This window comes from Mus musculus, chromosome 13, assembly GCF_000001635.26.
Source record: "Mus musculus strain C57BL/6J chromosome 13, GRCm38.p6 C57BL/6J".
Taxonomy (NCBI): domain Eukaryota; kingdom Metazoa; phylum Chordata; class Mammalia; order Rodentia; family Muridae; genus Mus; species Mus musculus.
Genome location: NC_000079.6, coordinates 8,997,116 through 9,022,014, shown reverse-complemented (window position 1 = coordinate 9,022,014; position 24,899 = coordinate 8,997,116). Strand labels below are relative to the sequence as shown.

The 24,899-nt window shown below is 42.0% G+C and overlaps 1 long non-coding RNA gene across 3 annotated transcripts in view; it reads left to right on the top strand.

Annotated features, from left to right (window-relative positions):
- The window catches only part of Gm36264, a 74,423-nt gene extending 54,360 nt beyond the window's left edge, over nucleotides 1-20,063 (top strand). For 2 of the 3 annotated variants that reach the window (XR_873116.2, XR_382038.2), the window contains 3 exons: nucleotides 13,576-13,671; nucleotides 16,345-16,542; nucleotides 19,898-20,063. This is a non-coding gene — a long non-coding RNA (predicted gene, 36264). Of the gene's footprint in view, nucleotides 1-6,280; nucleotides 6,539-13,575; nucleotides 13,672-16,344; nucleotides 16,543-19,897 lie in introns of all 3 variants that reach the window. The other variant, XR_873117.1, reaches the window with a different exon arrangement.
- The last annotated feature ends 4,836 nt before the right edge of the window (nucleotides 20,064-24,899 follow it).

The following is a 24,899-nucleotide window of genomic DNA, read 5'->3' as shown; positions in this document are numbered from 1 at the left end:
TGAGGCACCATGTGGTTGCTGGGAATTGAACTCAGGACCTCTGGAAGAGCAGCCAGTGCTCTTAACCGCTGAGCCATCTCACCAGCCCCTATAAGGGATATCTTAATATGGAAAGTGTTAGTATGAGTGCGCGTGCGTGGTAGGAACTTACTAAGCACTCGGTTGACTTAGCTGGACTAGGAACTCTGGATTCCCAGAACCTATTCACTGACTGGCTAGGCTTGTAAATCTACAGGAAAGGTCAGGGACACTCTGTCAGAGGTGGGCGTTTCCAGTTTCTCTAAGGTCCTGGCCCACTTCACTACACAGAAAGGCCTGTTGCAGCAGAATTCCGTGCCACTTACTGGAGTCACTCTGATAAGAAATCAGCAAGATCCTTCTCCCATTCAGTAACCTGCTGCACCACCATCAGAGGTGTTATTTGTGCTTCTACTAATAAGCCCCACTCAGAGGACAGTGACAGCCAGCAAGCAGAACATTCTGAGTGGCAGGATGGGACAAGAAGCACCCTGATGTATGGGCAGAGGGGAAAGCAGAGAAACCAATGAGATTCTACTCAAACACTTGTGTGCTACTGCTCTGAGAGCTGCTGGTCTCAGAGTCTGCATTTATCAGCACTGACAAGTGAATAAAACCACAGAAATTCCTAGCCCTTGTCAGACATACGAAAATTTCTCAGGCGATGGATATTTTAATATTTGGCCTTTCCAAATGGAGAATAAATGCTAATGTGCTAAAGGTCCAATGATATTCAGGAACTCTGCCAGCTGGAGTTCTAGGTGATCAGTGGAGGCCTTGACAAGAGTTTAAGACACCACCTAGTGAGGGGATGGGGGGAGGGGTGTCCCTGCAGGTGCAGGCAGGTAGGGAAGTGAATTATAAAGAGATGAGAATGAAAACTTGGTTCAAATTGACTTAGTCAACCTAGATCAGACCTCAGGGAGTCTGATGTCAGGTAGTTTATTGTCAACATGTTAATTGACTTAGCCAATCTAGATCAGACCTCGGGAAGTCTGATGTAAGGTGGTTTATTGTCAACATATTTATTTATTTATTTATTTATTTGGTTTTTCGAGACAGGGTTTCTCTGTATAGCCCTGACTGTCCTGGAACTCACTATGTAGACCAGGTTAGCCTTGAACTCAGAAATCTGCCTGCCTCTGCCTCCCAAGTGCTGGGATTAAAGGCGTGCACCACCATGCCCGGCTGTCAACATATTTAAACCCAATATAATTTAGAAAAAAGTTTCCTGGTGTAATATAATCATCGGTGCACAAGAAAGCATAATTATATCAAAATTCAACTCAGGGTACACGTCATTTCTTCCAAAATGATGGGTGCTGGAGATTGGCTACCTGTATTAGCTTAAAGGCCTAGGGATAGATCTGGCATGGTCTAGGTCATACAGACAGCGTAGAGGTCATTTGAGCTGTCCATAATTGGTCCTGGTTGTGGAAGCTTGGGGAGCCCCTGGCTGTACAGGTCATACAAAGGTCATTTAGATTACTAGCTACCTGTGGTCCTAGTTATAGGAGCTTGATATGGCTTAGCCCAACAGATAACACAGATCAGTAGGCTGTCAATCACCTCCAATTTCCAGCTTTCTGGATGGAAGAACAGATTATATGAAGATTCCTTTGAGAGGATAATCTTTGCATGCTTAACATTCCTGGCTTCCCTGGAGATCTGCGGGTGCAAGGACCATTATGCTCCCAACAAGGCAGAGCTGGTCAGTACTGAGACCAGCTGGGCGGCGTAAGACAGAGCCGTTCTTCCTGAATCTCAAGAAGGTCTTCTCACCTTCTCCGATGTTTCCAAATTAGATCTGAAAGCTGCAAATATGTGCGGTATTTGCATGGTGACAATTTTGATGTTTTCAGCAATACTTCAGCTTGGAATTGCCTAATCTAGCAGAATATCAAGCATTTAAAAATGTAGGGGAGAGGTAGAATCCCACAGACTTAATAGCATCTGGCAACCTAGGAAGAATGGTTCCTTATTGGTATACCCATTAGAAGACTCGAGCTTCCCAGGAAGTCCCTGTCCCCCGCTTCCTGCCACTAACTAGTTGCACTTATCACTAGGACACACTTATCGCTAGCACATGGCACTGGCAGCAATAATTCTTTCCTCTTGCTTTGTTGGTGAAAATTAAAAGCTCTCTCTCTCTCTCTCTCTCTCTCTCTCACACACACACACACACACACACACTACTGCAATCTGCCCTACCATAGGGTCAGTCGAGGAGAAGTGGGACACCATCCAATCCCAGTAATTACTCTATTTCTAAGGACCTCATAGAAGCCATTTTGGTACTCAATAGGTTTCATTATAAGGAAGAATCTCTCTTCAGACTGTGTCTTTTGCTCATTAATCTTGTGTTTAACCCTTCCATTTTTCCCAGACAACATGAAAAAGCCTGCATGCATATATAGAATTTATTGTCAAACAGTTTTTTCCTTACAAAGATGAATATTGGGGCTGGAATATAGCTTAGTTGGTACAATGCTTGTCTAGCACTGGGAGATCAATTCCCAGCCTGACATAAACTGGGTGTGGAGGCTTAACGTAATCTTAATGTTCTAGAGGCAGGATGATAAGAAATGCAATGTCATCCTCAGTTACAGAGTATGTTTAAGGCTTCATAGTAAGTCTGAGGCTGGCCTGAGCTTCATGACACCATGTGTCAAAAAAAAAAAAGAAAAAAAGAAAAATATTTTATAATCAGGGTTAGGTACTTCAACAAGCAGAAAACACACATATACAGACACACAATGCATATGCATATGCATATACATAAAATCTCACTGTGTAGTCATGGCTGTCCTGGAACTTGCTAACTTGCTATGTAGACCAAGCTGGCCTCAAACTTACTGAGATCCACGTGCCTTTGCCTACTAATTGCTGGGATGAAAGATGTGTACAGCTACACAGAGCCACAAGGAGTACCTTGACATTGGGAGCCAGAGTGAAGCCTTGTCTGAATCCTTTTTGAGGATACTCCCAACTTGGCAGCTGGTGCTGAGTCTGAGTTGGTTAAACCAATAGGTGATTCCTGTTAGCAGAGGCTGTATCAAGACATGCAAAGGGAACAGCAGTCTGGGAGTGGTGCTTTAAAAAGACAAAAACAAAAACAAAAAAACCTCAGGTCTACAAGTTGTTCCTGTTATGGTAGTAAGTAGACTATAAAACACGTTACTACACCATGAACAGATTGAAGATTATGGGATTTTAAGAGCTTGCTTTAGAGAAATCCTAAAGAAACTCAAATGGGAAAAGGTGGGATTTCTTCTTATAAAAAGGAGTTAAGTACTTTGCAGTACTTACTGGAAGGAAAAAAGGCTGCTTCAAAGCTGTGTTAATACAGCCTGCAGCTGAAATGTATCGTAAACCACTGCACAGAGATTCCTCTCCACAGTACAGTAAGAGCCATAGAGACAGCTCCTGATTCAGGAAAAGAAAAGATGACATTTGGTGTTGGCCTGGAAAATCATGATAATGAGGGAGCAGAAATGAACTGTGATTTGATGCTTATGGAATAATTTTTGTGCACCAAATTTTTTATTTATTATTGTAATATCAACAACAGTAACACAAGTATAAAGTAAGGAAGGCAATCTAAATATGAGAAAAGTTCAGAGGGAGTAAGTTACACAACAGCCTGGTTGCCACAAATAGTGGGTAGATGACCACAGGCGTAAGTCACTGTCCAAGCTGCCACATATGGCTTAAGAGCTGTGTGCACTCAGAAGAAGTGGTTTTATTTATTTGCTTGTTATCCACAACCCCCACTAAGAAGATTGGAAAGATGTGTAGGAATAAGCCCGTATTCTTGTCAAATACAGTCTATGGCTAAAGGTATTTTCTCAAAGGGGTCAGTGGTTCTGAAGATGGTAACACCCAGGGGCTTGGAAGATGGCTCAGTGGACAGTAACTCTTACTGCACAAGCATGAGGTCCTGAGTTCAGATCTTCAGAACCCATGCAAAAAGTAAGATCTGGCTATGCATACCTACATGCATAGTGCAGGGCGGGACACTGAGTCAAGACAATCACTGGGGCTTACTGGCCAGTCAGTCTACTTGAAATGGTAAGCTCTGGGATTCAGAGAGCCTGAGCTCAAGAGAATGAAGAAGACACCAATGTGTCCTTGAGCTTCTGTACTTGTACACAAGTGTGCAAACCTGAGCGCACACATACTCGAAGAAGGGAGGGCAGAGAGAGACAGAGACAAAGATGACACTGGGGGGGGCGGGAAGGGGTAGGATTTAAAAGTCAAAGAGAGACAACTTCAACTAGTCATGGTACTAGTTACTAGATTGAGAAAGGGATACTTAGCAATTTCAAAGCAATCACAAAAGACCCGGCTGTTGAGAATACTGAACATTCTTGAGTCTACAATGCGTTTCAATAAATACCTTTAAGTGTCAAAAGGCAGAGAAAAGTGTCTGGAAAAAAACAAAGACACAGCCCCTGCTAGTCTTTTTCCCCCCTCCCTCCATGGTCACGAGCAATGTCCTTGGCATTAGAACATTTGCCTCTCCATGTTTTGTTTGGAGCCACTTCTCTGCTCTAGAGAACATTTTCTGTAGAGGCTGTCAAGCGGGCCACTGAGAGCGGCTCTGGCACTTTGCTGTGAGAGCTGGCGGTTACCACCCGCTGTGGTGCTCTTGTTACACAACTAGGTTGTCTGTCGCAGCGGGAGCTCCAGGGTGGACGTCAAAGGGCAAATGCCTGCTTGATTGGTCATTCATTTACTCTACTGAGGGTTTCTCCCTTTCTCACAGATGAGGGGAGGAAGGCCCAGACTTCAGAAGCTCCTGGGTTTCAGTGTCTGTATATGTATTTATTTATATATCTATACCTGTATGACATAAAACCAGAAAGAAGGTAGGAAGGGGATCAGCAGGAGGGGCAAAGAGTGAGAGAAATGGGGAGTGGGCTACAAATATGAGCCAAGGTACAGTAATATACGTGTAGGCAACACCTTAATCAAAAATATTATTTTAAAAACGGGGACTAGGGAGAAAACTCACTTAGTTGAGATTGTTCCCCATCATCCATTGTGTGGTGGTAATCTCAACGCTTGGAACATGGACACAGGCTCTGGCCAGCCAGCCTATTTGCTAGGACAATGAGAGATCTTATCTCAGAGAGGGAAGGAGGGAGAGAGAGAGAGAGAGAGAGAGAGAGAGAGAGAGAGAGAGAGAGAGTTAGTTGTGGTGCATGCCTTTAATTCCAGCACCAGGGAAACAGAGGCATGTGGATCTCTGTGAGTTTGAAGCCAGTGTACAGAGCAAGTTCCAGGACATTCAGGGCGACCCAGCTACACAGAGAAACCCTGTCTCAAAAAGCAAGAAAGCAAACAAACAATTAAAAAATAAAAAGGAGGAGAAAGGGACTGGAGAGATGGCTCAGCAGTTAAGAGCACTGGGTGCTCTTCCAGAGGTCCTGAGTTCAATTCCCAGCAACCACACAGTGGCTCACAACCATCTTTAATGAGATCTGGTGCCCTCTTCAGGCCTGCAAGTATAAATGCAGGCAGGATGCTGTATACATGATAACTAAATAAATAAGGAAAATACCCCGCCCAAGAAAAAACCCAGGGGCCAGCACCTGAGGAAAGATATCTCAGTTGTCCTCCGATGTCTGCATCCATATACAAAAGTGTACACATACAGAGGGTATTGAGGGAGAACTGCTGATAGCGTTGAATGAGACAACTGCCTACAGCAGTTCCAACCTGGAAATAAATAGTACTCAGCCTCACACAAACAGGCAAATATTCTACCACTGAACTATATCCCAAGATCTATCTTTACTTTTAGCTTTGAGATGGGATCTTCTAAATTTGCCCGACCTAGCTTTGAACTCATTCTGAAGCCACAAAAGCATTGAACTTGCCATTTTCTTGCCTCAGCCTCCCAAACAGGTAAGTATATCAGCTATGCTTTAAAAAGAACAGACCCAGTGTTCGGGAGGGTGGGGCTGTAATGCACACAGTAACTGGAGACCTCAGCAGACTTCATGGATACAAGGCATATTCAGTTAGGAAACATATAATACACTCCTTGTTCTGTGTAAGTCAGGCTTCACTGCTCCATCTCAGAACCTGCCTCACTTTTAACCCAACCCCCCATGTTCTATTCATAGAAATATTTTTTTCATTAGTTTAGCTTTCATCCTAGTGGTATTGCTATTTGCATATATATGTTCAGAGCTTTTAGGAATCATGTGGCTCTTAGGACATACAAATAACACAGATCTTCCATTGTCTCAAGGAAGAAGTTATACTGTGGGACTTAGAAAAATACAATCATCTGTGCCAGGAAGATGGCTCAGTAGATAAAGCAAAATGCAAGTGGGAAGACCTGCATTTGGATCTCTAGAACCCATGCAGATGCTGGATCAGCGGGAGTGCCTGCCTGTAATTTCAGTGCTCAAGGCAGACAAAGAGTCCCCAGAACAAGCTGGCTACCTTGATGAAATATATAGGTGAACTCTGGTTTCATCCGATAGATGCTACCTCGGTGAATAAGGTAGGAGACTGAGGAGGACTCTTGACAATATCCTTGGACCTCCACATGAATCCATAGAGCACACACATATGTCTATATACATTTAAGCATGTGAATGTATACAAAGAGGGGCAAGAAATAAAACAAGGGCTGGAGAGATGGCTCATTGATTAGGAGCCATGCTGATCACCCAGAGTACCCATTTGATTGCCAGTACCCACATGGTGGCTCACAACTGTCTGTGACTCCAGTCCCAGGGGATCTATCTGATGCTCTCTTTTGGTCTCTTGTGGGCACTGAATGAACATGGTTCACAGAATACATGTCAGTCAAGCATATATATATATATATATATATATATATATATATATATATATCCTAGATTTGTATTCTCTTATTCATGTTGGGGTAAAATGGAATAATTTCAGTCCCCCTAAATTTAATCTATACCTTAAGTTAGATCTAGTTCAACTTCAGCAAAGGTGAATTTTCCAGTCTTTGGGTAAATGGGATAAACCTAGTAGCCATTGGTACTATCATGGCCTCCAAAACCCCAAAAGGTAAAACATAAATATCAAACAAATTTAACATCTCAAATATCTAATGCCTTTATTTGAGAGATGTGGTGGGGGTAGTGGGGTTAAGATTTCAGAGACTCTGGGAAATGAAAGTGTTTCACCTGGCTAGTCAAACAGAACACCTTTCTATAAAGGTCTACAAGAGCTGGTGTGTAACAGCAAACATGGACATTCTTTCACCAAACAAAGCAGCAGAAGTAAACAAGAGGAGCCGCCTGGTCAAGGTCCCATGAGGGGTGACTCAGCACAACTCACACTTGAAGCACAGCCCTTGCAGTGAAATCCAACACTAGAAGTGTATTGCTCATTGCTGCTTCCTGTTGACAGATTGTATGGAGCTCCTGAAACAAACCCTCCTGGGAATAACGACTTCCAATGCACGGTCTTGGGAAAGAGCAGGCAGGAGACTCCCCTGCAGAGAGGCTTCAGTAGGAGAGGGAGTTCTGAAGCCAGACTAGTTGGCCTTCAAGTCCACAAAGGACTGGCATTAGGAGAGAGAACCACTGTTATAGCAAGACAGAAGTCCTGAAGGGAGAGCACGACTTATGGTTCCTGAAATATAGACCAGCTATAGTCAAACACGATGGAACCTTAAGAGTAAGAGAGAGAAACTTTCTTTCAGACCTGAAGAACAAAGGGAGGTTCTCACTCTTAGGTTTTCAGGGCTAGAGGGGAGGGTAAAGCTGGACTGGCCTAAATGCCAACGAGGAGAGAGCTAGGTGCTAGATAACACCTAAACATTTACCTTGTAGCTGCTAGGAAGGGGGACTGCAAAGCCACTAAACAACATGTTTTCCTACCAACTATCTGCTCCAGAGAAAGAGCTGCAGGGGATGTGGCCTGATATTTGGATAGGAGTTGGGGTAGGGTGGGTGAGACGACATGGACAGTCTAACACTGGGGAGCATCATTGTAGAAAAGTGGATCTGGGTTTTCCGCCTCATTGCTGAGTTCTGTGACCTCAGCTCCTTACCAGCTGTGTACCGTTAAATAGGTTACTTAACACTCGGTTCATTTCTCTGAGCATCACTTTCTTATCTATAGATTAAGAATACATAGTATCTCTTGAAGGATTGAGCTACAGTGTACTCATGCTGATATGTACCTGAAGGCCTAATGTGCCAGATGTGAGAATTAATGCACATAAAATGCTTGGAACCCTACTAGGCATGCAGCCTACTCTCAACAAGTGTTAGCTATTATTGTTGCTGTTGTTATGCAAATACTTGACACTCCTACCCAGTCATTAAAGGGTTTGGGAACAGGTTTGATGTGTCACAACAACTGGGAAAATAGCAGTGGGAGGTGGGGTAAGGCCAGGAGCCAGAACCTAGAGATGTTCTTTGTCTAGGGATGTGGGGTGTCCTCTTCACACCTAATGCCAGCTTCTTTCTTTGCCCAGTGATCCCCTTCACTGCTGTATGCGCAGTGCATACAATGTCTAGGGACTACATGGGAGCATTTGTGGAGACCAGTTAATGTTTAAACTTAAAATAAATACCAAGTCTTTTTAGAGATTTCTGGGAACACAGGAGAAAAAGAAAAATTTGTTAATTAGGAATGAATTTCCAAGTGGGATGTGTTGGTTTATGTCCATAATCCCAGCTTTTGAGAGGCTGAGGACTGCATGTTCAAGGTTAGCCTAGGCAGAGTGTCTGTCTGTCTGTCTGTCTGTCTGTCTGCCTGCCTGCTTACAATCTTGGGGTATATAGCAAGCCCCTGGGGTGTTAGTGGGGCTTACAGTTACCAGTTAGAAAGAAGCTTGTTCAAATTGATCCTCCTGACTCTTGACTAAGCTGAATTATTAACATCCACCTATTGTACCTCATTAGGCTCAAATGTTGTGAAGGCAAGAATAATTCTATCTTTCTTACTCATATATTTCAAGTGCTCAGAGCAATGCCCACAGCACAGTTGGGATTTAAGATTTATTAGCTGGCAACTATTGTTGCTGGTGTTATGCAAATACCTGACTCTTCTGCTGAATTCTCAATATACTAGAATTCCACATACTTTGTCCCAGCCACTGGGCACAGGCTTTTGGGGGTAGACTTTCACATATAAAAGTTTAAATTTGAAAAAAGTGAAATAGATACAATAATGAAGGTGAAGCAATAGGAATCTCCACCAATTGTCAGACAGCTTGAATGTGCACACATCATGGCTGTTGGGGTAGGTGTGACAGAATTTTTTGGTAGTGTGGTGAAGCACAAGACAGAAAATGAACAGAAAATCAGAAAACGTGGCCTGCATTTAAGAGACTTACACCCATCGTTTAATTTTCAAATCTGTAAAATGTGAAAGTTCTTGAGATGAGAGTTTCAGTATTTACCTCAGGCTAGGCTTAAACGTTCACCCCAGTCTCTCAAGTGCAAGGATGACAGGAGCGTCATACCCAGATCCGAAATGAGATGCTTGAAGAATAGACCCCAGGCACATGATAGCAACTTAGTGCAATCAGGGATTTTGCAGAGGTGAATGTCTTATGAGATTATGTTTATGGATATTTGTCTATACTTCTAGCTACTGGTAGGCTACCAAAGTTGTGTGTGCTTCCTTGGCAACAGGCACGTGCTCGCATGCACACAAGCACACACTCAAGCAAGCGTGCACACACACACACACACACACACACACACACACACGAATATTGATCTATCCATCTAACTACTGATAGGTCAATATTACTCTCATGTATCCCATGCTGGACTCAAATTTGCAATGTAGCCAAAGAGGACTCATATGTAGCTATGAGGCCGAGAGGACGAGATGGCCCCGGCTTCCAAGCCGATGTAGTCCAGCTAGCTGGAGCTTTGGATCTCTTTTTTCTTCCTCCTCCTCCTCCTCCTCCTCCTCTTCTTCTTCCTCTTCCGCCTCCTCTTCCTCCTCCCCCCCTCCTCCTCTTCTCCTCCTCCTCCTCCTCTTCTTCCTCTTCCTCCTCCTCCCCCTTCTCTTCCTCCTTCTCTTCTTCTTCCTCCTCCTCCTCCTCCCCCTCTTCCTCCTCCTCCTCCTCCCCCTCTTCCTCCTCTTCCTCCCCCTCCTCCTCCTCCTCCTCCTCCTTTTTTCTTCCTTCAGAAGCCCTCTCTGTCCCCATCAGCAGGGGCTCTGTACTTCTGAGGCCGAGAGGACGCCATGGCCCCAGCTTCCAAGCCAATGTAGCCGGGCTTGGAGCTTTGGATCTTTTTTTTTTTCCCCCTCCAGAAGCCCTCTCTGTCCCCATCAGTGGGGGCACTGACCTTAAACTCCTTGTAGTGATTTGAAAGAAAATGGCCCCCAAAGGGGTTCAATTCCTGAGTTCAATTCCCAGCAACCACATGGTGGCTCACAACCGTAATGGGATCCGATGCCCTCTTCTGCTGTGTCTGAAGATACCTACAGTGTACTATTATATAATCAATCAACCAACCGATCAATCAATCTTATTTTTTAAAAAGGGGGTGGCATGGTAAATAAATAAAACAAATTTTTTAAAGTAAATAAATAAGACAATTTAAAAAGAAGAGTTGCCATGGCCATGGTTTCTCTTCACAGCAATAGAAGCCCTGAGGCACTCCTCACCTTCCTGTCTCTATCTCCTGAGTGCTTGTATTACAAGCATGTTTCACCACAGCCAGGGCTCCATGCATGCCAGGCAAGCACTCACTCAACTGAGCTACATCTCCAGCTCAGTTCCTAGTACTTTTATGTTATATGATGTTTATCTAAAGGGCCCAGCAAAGTAAGGCCTAATATTTGGCATTTACATAAGAAGAGATGATTACTTGGAAATCTAAAACATGGGGGAAATCACTTCAATTCTACCCATATCTCTTTTTAAAGAGATTTATTTTATTTCATGCATATAAATGTTTTGCATGTACGTATTTGCACCACATCCACACCCGGTGCTATCAGAGGCTGGAGACGACATTAAGTCCCCTGGAACTGGAGTACAGATGGTTGTAAACTGCCATGTGGGTAGAGAAACTAAACCTGGGTCCTCAAGGAGAACAGCTTGGCCTCTTAAGTGCCAAAACATCTCTCCACTCACTCAATCTTGCCTCTATATAGGTAATATTAGCCTATCAGTAGCTAGATGAACAAATAGCCACATATATATTTATATCTCCACATACAGATTTAAATGTATGCAGGTATATTTCGGCATCTGTCTATATTTTTAACAATCTAAAATAAAGTAGTATAGAGGCTAGAGTTCTCAGAAACATGCTACTTTGACAGGATTATGTAGCTTCATGTGAAATTAGACATTATTGTTGCTGTGTTCCACCCCTGCCATATTCAAGTAGTACTTGTCATTCTTTCCCGCCTTCTGTAGCCTATTGTGACAAGACCAATGATAACATTAGTGCAGCTTGCTTTCCCTTTTGTCAAAACTTGTATTATACAATCAGCAGACCAGAGTACACTATTTGGTTCATAATGAGCTGTGTTTTGACTGCTTTCATTATTTCCCAATAGTTTTCAGAGCTCACACTTAGGTTGTTTAAGGAAAACAAATGTAAAGATCAGCCCTCTCATTTGGATCAAGTATACAGAGCACTTAGCTTTATGTTACTAAATGTTTTTTTGTTGGGAGTGATGTATCCTTCTTTCTAAAGTCCCAGTGACAAACTAAGGTGCATTTCCACCACAGGTCACTCTGGGAAACTAATGAGTTTCCTGGGTTTCCTTACAGAGCATACATGAAGGGTTTCTTGCAGGAATGTGGATGCCCTCCCAAAATGCCCCACTGTTTTTACCCAGCAGAAATGATGGCCTTCCCACAGACACATAAATGGGTCCCTCTCCCCAGTACTGGTCCTTCCTCATCTATATATTCTACTCCCTCCTGAGGCCATATGCAAGTACAGCAGAACTGCTTACAACTAATTGGAAGACGTAGCTAGATATGAGGGTGGGGCATACCCTGAAAATGGAGTTACAGATACTTTTAAGCTACCATGTAGGTGCTAGGAATTGAACCTGAGTTCTTTGCAAGAACAGTATATGTTCTTAGAGCTATGTCTTCAGCCCAATTTCAGACTATTTTCTGTATCATCACCACCACCACCACCACCACCACCACCATCATCATCAAAGTAACAGGTTTCATTATGACATTTTCATGTACACCTCCTTATACTTTGTTCTCAATTGCTGTCCTCTTTCACTGCTCTCCTCCATACTCTATCCCCTCTTTTGGTTGGTTCCCTTCTTTCACCAGTTACTCACATCGTCTGCTTTCTTATTACATGAATTCCATTACCTTGTCATTTTCCCCTCCCTTAAGATCTCTTCCTCTCCTCTCATGATCCCCTTTCTGGTTTTATAATCAATACACACATACTCATACATATACACAAACACATGTATATGCAATTTTAAATCTAGGTTCTACATGTAAAAGAGCATGTGAGGTACTTGTCTCTATGAGTCTGGCATGCCTTGTTCAACATGATTTCTTTCCATTTTCTTTCTTTTTTTTTAAAGATGTATTTATTTATTATATGTAAGTACACTTTAGCTGTCTTCAGACACTTTTTCTTCTCGCTCTGGCTCCACTTGCTCCAGCCCCGGTCGCTCTGGCAGCCCAAAGATTGATTGATTTACTGATTGATTTTATGTAAGTACACTGTAGCTGTCTTCAGACACCCCAGAAGAAGAAGACACTACTTCAGATCTCATTAAGGATGGTTGTGAGCCACCATGTGGTTGCTGGGATTTGAACTCAGGACTTTTGGAAGAACAGTCAGTGCTCTTAACCACTGAGCCATCTCTCCAGCCCCTTCTTTCCATTTTCATTTATTCCCCTGCTAACGTCAGGGTCTCACTTTTTTCTTGTGGCTGCATGGACGATCCTACTATATATATGCACCATTATTTTATTTTATTTTTAGCCATTCATCAGGCCAACTCTTTTCACTTCCTTTTCACCATGAGCAGCACAGCAACAAACATGGAACAAACACCTCCATTATGTGCCTTTCAGATGTAGACTGGAGAGTGGTTGGTTCAGCTGAGTCACATAATAGTTCTATTTTTTGATTTTTGAGAAACACCCATATTGAATTCTATAGTGGCTATCCCTAATGTACATTCCCACCAAAAGTGATAAGGGTTCCCCCTTTTTAAAAAAGATTTATTTATTTTATGTATGTGATATACTGTCCCTCAGATCCCATTACAGATGGTTGTAAGCCACCATGTGGGTGCTGGGAATTGAACTCAGGACCTCTGGAAGAACAGTCAGTACTCTTAACTGTTGAGCCATCTCTCCAGCCCCAAGGGTTCCCCCTTTTCCAAATCCTCACCTGCATGGTTTTTGATGATACTCATTCTGACTGGGGTGAGATGGGATCCTAAAGCAGTTTACATTTGTATTTCCCTGATGGCTAAGGGTGCAGGCCACTTTTAAAGTATTTATTGGTCATTTTCATTCCTTCTTTTGAGAACTGACTATTTAGTTTAATTTTTTTATTGGATAATTTGGTTTCTTAGTGTTTCAGTTTTGCTGTTCCTTAAATATCCTTGACATCATCAATCCTTTGCTTGATCTGTATGTGGAAAAGAAGTATTTCCTGACTCATCACTCAGGTAATTGTTTCCATTTTGGTAAAAATGCTTTTTAATTTTATGTATTCTCATTTGTCAATTCTTAGGGCTACTTCCTGTGTGTTTGGAGTCCTGTTAGGACTAATTCTTCCCTTAGCCTATGTGTTGAGATATCGTCCCTGTTTACTCTAGTAGTTTCAAAGCTTCAGGTCTTGGGTTCAGATATTTGATCCATTTTGAATTGATTTTTCTGCATGTTGAGTGCAGAGTTAGAGTTTCCATTGCTGTGAAGAGACACCATGACCAAGGCAACTGTTATAAAGGACAACATTTAATTGGGGCTGGCTTACAGGTTCAGAGGTTCAGTCCATTACTACCAAGGCAGGAAGCATAGCAGCATCCAGGCAGGCATGGTACTGGAGGAACTGAAAGTTCTACATCTTGTTCCAAAGGGAAATGGAAGACTGGCTTCCAGGCAACGAGGAGGAAGGTCTCTCAAAGCCCACCCCCACAGTGACACCTTTCCTCCAACAAGACCCATAATTCCTAATAGTGCCACTCCCTGGGCCAAGCATATTCAAACCACCACAGTGAGGAATATGGATCCAAATTTCATTCTTTTTGTTTTTGTTTTTGTTTTGTTTTGTTTTTGTATGTTTGTTTGTTTGGTTGGTTTGGATTTTTCGAGACAGGGTTTCTCTGTGTAGCCCTGTCTATCCTAGAACTCACTCTGTAGACCAGGCTGACCTCGAACTCAGAAATTCGCCTGCCTCTGCCTCCCAAGTGCTGGGATTAAAGGCGTGTGCCACCATGCCCAGTTTAAATTTCATTCTTTTACACATAGAAATCTGGTTTTCCCAGCACTGTGTGAAAGGTGTACACCTACCCTTAGCACAGCACAGCTTGGTCTAGAACAGTGGTTTTCAACCTTCCTAAGAATGAGACCCTTTAATACAGTTTCTCATATTGTAGTAACCCATAATCATAAAGTTATTTCATTGCTATTTCCTTTTTTGAGGGGTGGTGGTGGTGGTTTCAAGACAGGGTTTCTCTGTGTAGCCCTGGCTGTCCTGGAACTCACTCTGTAGACCAGGCTGGCCTCGAACTCAGAAATCTGCCTGCCTCTGCCTCCCAAGTGCTGGGATTAAAGGTGTGCACCACCACTGCCCGGCCCAAACTTGTTATTCTTAATCGGGCAAATCACTTCCTCTCCCTTGATCTGACCCCTCTGCTATCTGAACTCCAACTATGTCTCAATATGTGGACTGAATCATGCCTCTTAGTGACACCTTCCTGACTCCAACAGCAACTCCCATGTTTCCCATTCACGAGTTTAATAGAGCACCCATACCAGCCTTTCTCCACTTTCTTTTGCATGAGACGACACTCAGAGGCTCTACCCACAACCAGGAATGACCAGAAAAGATATGAAAACTAAATTAACTGAACTCATGTCATTCACTCACACATGCACCCCCCACACCTTAACTCATGTCACACACATACAGACTTAAGGATCATTTTTAGAAATATGTTCTTGTGAGTAGCAAAGGAACAAGGTGAAGTAGGTGGATTCTCTTCAACAGTGGAGTAAGCCTACATTTAGCATATGTTCTAGTCAAAGCTATCTCGGCTCTGCTACTTCTTTCAGTCATAGATTTTGATATTTGAAGTAAATGGAGACTAGATTACATTTCATCATGGCAAAAAATATTATGCTTTCAATAAAAAATAAATAAGTTACATAGCTAGGCATTGGTAGTGCATACCTTTAATGCCAGCACTCTGGAGGCAGAGACATGTAAATGAGTTTGAGGCCAGTCTGATCTACAGAGGGAGTTCCAGGACTGCCATGGCTACACAGAGAAATCCTGTCTGGGAAAACATAAACAAACAAACAAACCAATAGATAACAGTGAAGCTTAGCTTATAAGTACTCTAAAAGTAGGTAAGGGAGAAGAGATTAACTTCAAGGTGGAGAGATGGCTCAGTGGTTAAGAATACTGGCTTCTCTCTCTTCCAGAGGACAAAGGTTCATGGCAACTACATGGCAGTTCACCACCATTTGTAAGTCAGTTTCATGAAATCTGACAACGGTACCTCTGCTAGCACTAGGCACGCAAGTGGAGAACAGACACGAAGTCAAAATACCTATACAATAACAGAAAGCAAAACATAAATTTAAATAAATAAATAAATAAATCCTTAAAAGTTCCATCTCTTCTTTATGGGAAACTGAAATTACTAAGACCATCACCCTCTTCTCATAGAGTTTCATAATCAATTTTTAAACTAGTGACAATAATATCACATCTTCAGAATAACTTTGTTTGCTATTTTTATTCTGAGGGGGTAGGCAGCACAGCTAGCTGCTGAACCAGTTTTCATAATTATCAAAATGAAACTTGTTTTTGAGGTATGGTACAGCCTGCTTATCTTAAAAAATTTTGCCTGCAAAAATTTGGAATCACTTGTGGACTGATTATTCAAACATAAATAGATACATTCTAAACTTTTATTGTCATGCATTTCCAAAAAAAAAAAAAAAAAAGCTGAAAAGTTAGAAAGTAAGTTAAAAGATTTTTATTAAACCTAAAACATCCTTTTGGGAATTGCAAAGTGTTTTTAACAATGTTTTTAACACTGTGTTAACATGGAATGAATAATCATATATTGGTGCTATAACTAACACGTGGAAACATCCCTCATTGACAGCTGCTGATGTCAACAAGGGCATAAGCTCATGGTGGCAACCATCTCACCCGGGCCATACATGAAGGACAGAAACAGTGTGCTCACAGAAGAAACACTACATGTACACACAGTGCTTTAGTCAAACACTTGGGAAGTGGATGGCTTACACACACAACCCCATGTGCAACTTGTCATGCACTGGCAGTCACACTCAAAAAGGTAAGAACCTGAAAGAGGTCAAGAACAAAGTCACTCCTGGGAGGCAGAATAATGGAAAATGTGGCTTTGCAGTCCGATGGTTGTGAATTCAATCTCCACTTGTACTCCTTACGAGCTGTAGAAGAGTGAGCAAGTCACAGTCTCTCTAAAACCAGTGTGGCTCTCTCTCTCTCTCTCTCTCTCTCTCTCTCTCTCTCTCTCTCTCTCTCTCTCTCTGTGTGTGTGTGTGTGTGTGTGTGTGTGTGTGTATGTGTATGTAATGGGGATGAGTGTGTTTGGCTATAAAGTCTATACTGGCATGGCAGCTATGAACCTCCCACCTCAGTCTTATAAGCATTTGGCATGAACAATCACAAACAGCATTCTTATGTATGTCCACCTTTCTGGGGAAATCAAGATAGTTACCTGGCATGTAGCACTTCTCTGCATTGTAATTATTAAGGCTCAATGTGAAAAATAAAGTAAGATTTTAAAAAATTAGTGTAACTAAACACTATAGAAACAGATACAAAAAAAATAGTTACTACATACCAGGGTAACATATACTTAACACTTGGTCTCTCACTAGCCTATTCTGTGTGCAAATTATTGCTCCCAACTTACATATGAAGAAATGGCAGTTTATGGACATTGAAATATTTGTTAAGGATCACATTGGGTAGAGCTTGGTTTCAAAAGCAGAACATACACTCTAAACAGTCATGGAATTCCAAAGATGACTGGATGACACTCTTGGATGAGGGGTGACTTTAATATCAGCCATCAATACTCTCCATGAATAATGGAATTACTGTGGCTTCCTTGTTGGACTCTGACCTATCCTGCAGCTACACTTCAACCAACCTTACAGACCTGGGAAGAGATGAGATAGGCAGTGGGTAAGGGCACTTGCCATGGAGCCTGAGAACTTGAGTATGAGCTCAGGAACCCACATAGTGGGTGGACACCAGTAAATTGTCCTCTCACTTCCATATGCCTAACCCCCCCAATATAAATAAATGTAGTTTAAATTAAGAAAAAATTTACAAACCTTGCACAAATCTAGTGTATTAGTTTAAAAATATCAAGCCATATATGGTGATATATGTCTTTAATGCCAGCACTTGCGAGGTAGAAGCAGAAACACGCCTGTGAGTCAGAAGCCAGACTGGTCTACATGGCCAGTTCCAGGTCATCAGGGTTATACAGTGAGACTCTGCCTCAAAAATAAATGAATAGATAGATAAATAGATAGATAGATGGATAGATAGATAGATAGATGGATAGATAGATAGATAGATAGATAGATAGATAGATAGATAAAAGGAATAAAGTAAAGAAAAGAAAACAAATGTAGCCTTTAGTCCCAGCACATGGGAGGCATAGATAGACAAATCTCAGAATCATGGCCAGCCTGGGCTACACAAGAGCTACAGACCAAGTTCTAGGACAGCCAGGGCTATACAGAGAAACTATCTCGAAACAAACAAACAAGCAAATATATTGCCTAATATTCTTTGGGTATAATTTCAATCTGTTTCCATTATTAAAGAAAAACTATGACTAACCACTCTTTTTTTTTCAGTGAGTTCTCTTCATAACTAAATATTTTGACATTGAAAGACCTACATTGTGTAGACTCAGCTTACAGCCCTAGTTGACAACTTGAGGTATCAATTTATGCTAAGAGGCCATGGGTCAAGAGTCAGAAAATGGTTTTGTGGTAGAAAGTTAGATGTGCACAGCTGTAGGCGAATGAGGTGTCATCCTGCCTGCTCCATGGGCTCCTGCATTTTTACTTCAGCATAAACTGTGGATCAGGAATTAGTATTCTGAGCACTGCCTCATCGGAGGGGTGTCTGACCACTGGGATTCAAGCTGCAGTCCCTGACTCTGAGGTCCTGCATCTCTTTCCTCACTTCTAGGGAGCAAAGATTTACATGTTTCTGGGCTGGAGCAAGCCCCAGTTGTCATTCGGCTGGAAGGCCAGTGTGGTTTTCTCCTGTGAGAGAGTTTGGAAATCTGACCTATTTCAGAGCTATGAGCAGGGGAATCAACAGCCTTGTGATTCAGTGAAGCATCCTGATGAATAAAGAGGCCACAGACCCCAAATGTTTGCTCCTCAAGTGTACTGGGAACTTACTCCAGTTTTCAGTCAACAGAGTTCCAGCCATTGAACATTCTCAGAGCAGCGAAGCTTTGCTTTGAGAAATGGAAAAAGATACAGTCCCTGCCCTTGAAGACCTGGCTATTGCTTTTAGAAATAAGGAGAGTTTCTAGACATCAAAAAAGCAGCATGTGATTTACAACAAGTAACTTGTCAAAGCACAGTTCCTAAGGAGATCCATGGAAATAACATGCACACACATTAAGTTTCTCCTAATACTTCTGAAAGGACAGCTACCTATGGCTAATCCCCCCACAAAAGCGCCTTTTAGGTAAGAAGTTTGCTTACATTTCCCTGGCACAGCATCTATTCCAAGATGCACTTTTCATCAATCAGAATTACAGATAGAAAACAGAGAACAAGTCTACAAAATAGAGGCCTGAAAAATGAGCCTCCTCCCTTTTAAAACCATGATACCTTTTTCAGGCAGAAGTTTGGCAGAATGCCCTTGAAAATGACCTTTTACTATAGCCAAAGCTGACTCTCCTCTGTACTAAGGCACTGTTTGGACTTTACTGCTGTGAACAGACACCATGACCAAGGCAATCCTTATAAAAACAACATTTAATTGGGGCTGGCTTACAGGTTCAGAGGTTCAGTCTATTATCATCAAGGCAGGAGCAAGGCAGTGTCCAGGCAGGCATGGCGCAGCAGGAGTTGAGTGTTTTACATCTTCATCCAAAGGCAAACAGGAAAAGACTAGCTTCCAGGCAGCTAGGAAGAGGGTCTTAAAGCCCACACCCACAGTGACACACCTACTCCAAGGATACACCTCCAAATAATGCCATTCCCTGAACAAAAAATATTCAAACCACAACACATACACACTCTCTTAGCTCTGGTAACTGAATCTCTTTGTAATGAAATGGAGGCTCAACAATGCAACTCCTGCTGCTGGTGGCTCTCTCAGTTCTTTTAACAGGCCTTCAGCAGTTTGGTTTTACTGGAGAAGGTGACCAGTGGTGTGTTCACCTTGGATAAGGATGATCAGTATGTTTCATGGTAAAATGTGCTCTCAAACATCTGAGACACACATCTGCCCTTAGGAAGCTAAATGAATACAGGCGAATCATGAGAGGGGTAGATGGAATGGTGATTCTTACCAATAGGCAGGCGGTGTATGCCATATGGTATACTGTGCTGAGGTGACCCTCAGCATTGGTGCTCTAATTCTGGCTCATGATGAGTCATCATGTTTGTGTCTTTTAGGGATCCTCTGCAGGTGAACCACTTCAGAGAAGATATAGCTGCTGGTAAATGGCTTTGGTTTCCAGACACAATTTTCCAACTTCACATTCACAGATAAACAAAACAGAAGTGATGGTTTGTATATGCTTGGCCCAGGGAGTGACACTATTAGGAGGTGTTGGAGTATGTGTGTCACTGTGGGTGTGGGCTTAAGACCTTCACCCTAGCTGCCTGGAAGTCAGTATTCTGCTAGAAGCTTTCAGATGAAGATGTAGAACTTTCAGCTCCTCCTGCACGATGCCAGCCAGAATCCCAACATGTTCCACCTTGATGATAATGGACTGAACCTCTGAACCTGTAAGCCAGCCCCAATTAAATGTTGTCCTTATAAGAGTTGTCTTGGTCATGGTGTCTGTTCACAGCAGTAAAACCCTAACTAAGACAGAGGAAATGTGTTTGGTTTTGTTGTTGTTGTTGTTGTTGTTTTTGTTTTTTGTTTTTTCGAGACAGGGTTTCCCTGTATAGCTCTGGCTGTCCTGGAGCTCACTCTGTAGACCAGGCTGGCCTCAAACTCAGAAAGCCGCCTGCCTCTGCCTCCCGAGTGCTGGGATTAAAGGCGTGCGCCACCACTGTCCAGCTTGAGGAGATGTTTTATTTCTTCTTTTCCTGTGGTAGTTCTTATCCCTAGAAATTAACACAGAATCCAGGTTCTTCTTTTTTTTTTTTTTTTTGGTTTTTCAGGACAGGGCCTGCCCCTGCTTCTCAAGTGCTGGGATTAAAGGTGTGTGCCACCATGCTGGCTAGAATCCAGGTTCTTTATGACTATATCTTACTGAACCAGATCTGTATGGAAATAACTGAAATAATGAGGGCTTTTTCAAGAGTTAAGAATTATATTAAGATGTTAAGGATAGGAACTGGAGAGATGGCTCAGTGGGTAAGAGCACTGACTGCTCTTACAAAGGTCCTGAGTTCAAATCCCAGCAACCACATGGTGGCTCACAACCACCTGCAATGAGATCTGATGCCTTCTTCTGGAGTGTCTGAAGACAGCTATAGTGTACTTACATATAACAAATAAATAAATCTTTTAAAAAAAAGATTATAAGGATAAGAAGACAGACCCAAGTCTCAAAACTACATAATTCAGGATAGGGTTTGGCGATATTTGTGGGCTAAAGGGGGTAATTTAAGGCATGGAAAGAGTTGATTGGAGGCAAAGTAACCACGTGTAATTAAACTTTATGGCATATATTCAGAAAATTACAGTGTTCATATGATTTGAAGGTAAAGTTTTGGTCTCCTAACCCCAAAAGGCCAACCACTGGACATTTGTGCAGTAAAGACTTTCTGAACTCACCAGGTAGTGATGGTATACACCTTAACCCCAGCACTTGGGAGGCACAAACAGGTGGATCTCTGAGTTTGAGGTCTATAGAGAGAGTTCTAGGACATCCAGGGATACAACACAGAGAAATCCTGCCTTGAAAAACAAAAACAAACAAATTTACTGAATTAAACAAAAGTAGTGTTAAAGTCCCTGAAAAGTAACCTAGGTAGCACCCATTCTCATTGAGGGCATCTAATGAAAAGCTGGTGGGATACTCATATCATAGTGCTTAGTTACATGACCTTCCAAAGTCAGCTAAAAGCAAAATACTTGAAAGCAAATAGGGCTAGAAGGTTTATTTATTCCCTAGTCTACAAGCAATTTAAGAGATTATTGGTATTCATATAGGAAGAATTCTTAAAAGAAATTTGGCATTTAGTACATGATGACCCAAAGGAATTTCAGAATTACATTTTATGACTAATGGTGACTACACTGTCCCCCAACTCATGCTTTGCGTTTGTGTTCATGTATTTCTTACCTACCATAAATAATCCTTTGAGGGTATTTGTTGTCCCCCATATTGCCAAAGAGAAAACTAAAGATCAAAGGAATTAAGTACTATCTTCTGACTCACACAGTTTGTAAACTGGAGTTGGAGCCATAACTTAGAGCTTTTGACTCTATGCCTTTAATGCTTACACTCTCGAGGCAGAGGCAGGTGTATGTCTGAGTTTGAGACCAGCCTGATCTACATCGTGGGTTCCAGGACAGTCAGAGTTATATAGAAAACCTGTCTCAAAAAATCTCAAACAAACAAAGAAACAAATAAATGTAATTTTAATTCTTGGGTAAAAGAGTAAAAAAAATTGTGATGTTAGCTTTTTATTGGATTGGTTTATGAAACTCTTTCACATTTATTTTCTGACATGAACTTCAGTCTGTTTTCTCTTTGTCAAGGATAATCCATGTTTCTTTTCATGAGTGAGTCCTTTTCTGAATGGACAAGTGACCTGCAAGTGCAATCACATATGACATTTCATAGTATGTAATAACTTCTGTCCCTTATGCATGTTGTGTATATAAATGACTGTGCTTATGAGATAGCTGTAAGTTCAGCTGGCTTCCTCCAGGTCTGCCCCGCCCGCCCGCCCGCCCGCCCGCCACTTAGAGCTGTGCGATTCTGGATATGAAGTATGTCAGATCAGATCAGAAGGTTGCTGGTTGTTGAGGACTTTTTTCTTTTCTTCCTCTTTTCTTCTTCCTTCCTTCCTTCCTCCCCCCCCCCCCCCAAAGAAAGGGTTCGTCTGTGTAGCCTTGGTTGTCCTGAAACTTGATCTGTAGACCAGGCTGGCCTTGAACTCAGAGACCCACCTGCCTCTTGAGTGCTGGGATTAAAGGTGAAACCATGGCTGGCTATTTCTGGGATTTTAAAAAAATATTAAACTGTAAATAACTAAGTTAATATAAATACTAAGGTCATATAAATGTAAGATATTTTTCAATTACTTCCCTTAGATTAAGTGCTGAAGAAAGAATGGCTTCCCATCAGAAGCAAATAATGTATTATCTAAACGATGGTAAAAGAAAAAGGACTGGGGGGTGGAGCTCAGTGGAGGAGTGCTTGCCTAGTTCAATCTCCAGCACTTTACAAGAAAAACAAATTAGTTTAGCCAAGTGTGGTGGTGTCTCATATCTATATACCCAACAACACCCAGGAGGCTGAGGCAGGAGAATCACCACAAATTTCAGGAATTTTATTATATAGTGAGTTCCAGACCATCTTAGGCTACAAGCTGAGCTCCAGATAAGCTTGGGTTAAACAATGAGTCTCAAACCAGTCTGGGCTACAGAGCAAGACTTCATCTCAAAACAAAAGAAAACCAAAATCCCAAAACAACTTTTTTAAAAAAAAGGGTCCAACAACAAAAAAGAAGTTGGTTCTATAATAGTTTGGGGAAAGCCAGGAGTTTGAGAAAATACAGGACCTGAATAAAGGAACAATGGGGAAATAGCTTTGCTCATTTCAGATTTGTTGGACAGAGCCTTCCTGGGTAGTATGTGATTACAGCCAGTAAATTCTAGTAATCTTGGAGGTTTCATTTAGAATAATCAAAGCATGCTTATTTAACTTGCTGACACAATAATGAGCAGTAATGCTAAGATAACAAATGGCAATGTGCTTCAAATTGATTTTTAATACTGGAACGATGGGAACATGATAGACATTTTCATGAAGAAGAGCAGGACTTGTTAAAAGATCTGAAAAGTGAGAGAGCACACACAATGACTTAGAAGCAGTATGTCAAAGCAGGTTTTGTAGGAGCCAAGCCACATGTTCAAGGCTTTTTATATAATTCTTATATATCTTATATAATTTTATATAATTTCTACATATAACAAAATTGTATAGTTTTGTTTCCTCACCAAATATTATAAGGTTTTTGTAGGAGCTAAGTGAGTTAATTTGGGGTCAACTGCTTTGAACACTGCTTGAGCTATAGTCAGCCCTATTTAAGGTTTAACACCATATGGGATTCTTGAGTTACCTGAGAGTGAAAATTTTATCAATTGTCCAAGTGCTTCATCCTTATCCACTTCCTCCTATTTGAGCTGGGCTCCAAGGACTGAGTCTCCTTGGTGAATACCTGGATTCTGCTAACCCACTGTGTGGGACCACATACAGCTCTTTTGCCTTATTCCATAATTTTCCTTCTCTGCTCCTGTTCCTGGGATTCATCATCAGTAGGGCCACTCTTCTTATGACCTCACCTCTGCCCCTGAGGCCTCATCTACTAACTTTGTTTCAAGGTCTTTAGTCTTGGTCAACCTTGCTCTTGACTCTGTTCAGTTTTGTTCAGTACCCTAGTGGGGAGTCAGAATGTGAGGCTGTCCTTTCCTTTCCTTTTTTTTTTTTTTTTTTTTTTTTTTTGGTTTTTTGAGACAGGGTTTCTCTGTGTAGCCCTGGCTGTCCTGGAACTCACTTTGTAGACCAGGCTGGTCTCGAACTCAGAAATTCACCTGCCTCTGCCTCCCGAGTGCTGGGATTAAAGTCGTGCGCCACCACGCCTGGCCTTTTTTTTTTTTTTAAGATTTATTTATTTTATGTATGTGAGTACACTGTATATGTACAGATGGTTGTGAGCCTTCATGTGGTTGTTGGGAATTGAATTTTTAGGACCTATGCTTGCTCCAGTCCACCCTGCTTGCTCCGATCAATTCAGTTCACTCAGTTTTTTTTTTTTTTTTTTTTCCTTTTTGCTTTTTCTGAGACAGGGTTTCTCTGTGTAGCCCTGGCTGTTCTGGAACTCACTCTGTAGACCAGGCTGGCCTCAAACTCAGAAATCCAGCTGTGTCTGCCTCCCAAGTGCTTGAATTAAAGGCATGCGCCACCACTGCCGAGCCTCACTCAGTTCTTGCTTACTCCAGCCCAAAGATTTATTTATTATTATACATAAGTACACTGTAGCTGACTTCAAACGCACCAGAAGAGGGTGTCAGATCTCATTATGGGTGGTTGTGAGCCTCTATGTGGTTGCTGAGATTTGAACTCAGGAACTTCAGAAGAGCAGTTAGTGCTCTTACCCGCTGAGCCATCTCACCAGCCCGAGACTGTCCTTTCCAACAGCACAGAGAGATGCATTTAGTCAGAAAAGCAGAAAGTAAATGCTCTTGGGAAATACCCAATTTAAC